This window comes from Egretta garzetta, unplaced genomic scaffold (assembly GCF_000687185.1).
Source record: "Egretta garzetta isolate BGI_Z169 unplaced genomic scaffold, ASM68718v1 scaffold215, whole genome shotgun sequence".
NCBI lineage: Eukaryota > Metazoa > Chordata > Aves > Pelecaniformes > Ardeidae > Egretta > Egretta garzetta.
The window spans coordinates 5,576,015-5,576,805 of NW_009259719.1; the positions used below are offsets into that span (position 1 = coordinate 5,576,015).

General features: G+C 64.5%; 1 protein-coding gene across 1 annotated transcript in view; it reads left to right on the forward strand.

Moving 5' to 3' along the window:
• The window catches only part of SEMA3G (semaphorin 3G), a 13,106-nt gene that overhangs the window by 818 nt on the left and 11,497 nt on the right, over nt 1-791 (forward strand). The gene's annotated exons all lie outside the window — the stretch shown is intronic.

Consider the following 791-nt stretch of genomic DNA (forward strand, 5'->3'; position numbering starts at 1 on the left):
TGGCTGGTGCCCTGCTCTGCCTGCCCACACCTCGTCCTGCCTCCTCACCTGCTTGCTGGGGGAGCTGGGGCCAGTGCCCCCCATCCTCCCTGCACAAGTCAATAAATCTTGGTAAGCACAGCCAGGACTGGGGGGCTCCGTCTGTCTGTCCGTGGCACTGCCCGTGAAGTCTTGGGGAGCCCAGGCACCAGGGATTTCTTCCTCGTGGTGGGGTCTGCTGGAGTACTTCCCGCTCCCCTGGGTTCATTGGGCTGGGGGATGGTGCTGTGGGCAGGATCCTTCTTGGGCAGGCTGTGGGGCTGCTCCTCGGGAGCCTTCACCCCAGATCAGCCTCGGGATGCCAGGGGAAGCAGGAGCAGCCAGCAGGGCTGGGATTCATCCTTCCATCAGCTCCTGCCATGGTGCCGCTCCCCCAAACCCTGGGGTCGGAGCAGGCAGCGTGCGGGTCTGGGCAGGCAGCCTCCGCTTTATCTGCCAGAGCTGCCTGCAGGCTGGGGCTGCGGCTCCTCCATGCTCTTACCCCACTCTGCGTCCAGCGCCCAGGGGTGCTTGATCTGTCCCAGAGCCACACTGTGCCGCCTGCCCCTGCGGTCTTCCCTTGGGAAAGCAGGGCTGCAGGCCAGCCACAGGCTCTCTGAGCCAAACTGAGGTGGTTTTGACCCAAACTGAGGGAGTCGTGGAGCTGCTCTGTTACAAGAGGTTGGGGGTTGGGGTGAGCAGGACCCCCCGATCCTGCTGCCCTCCTTTCCGTTGAGGCCAGTGGCGATGGAGTGCTGCAGGAGAAGCCACCA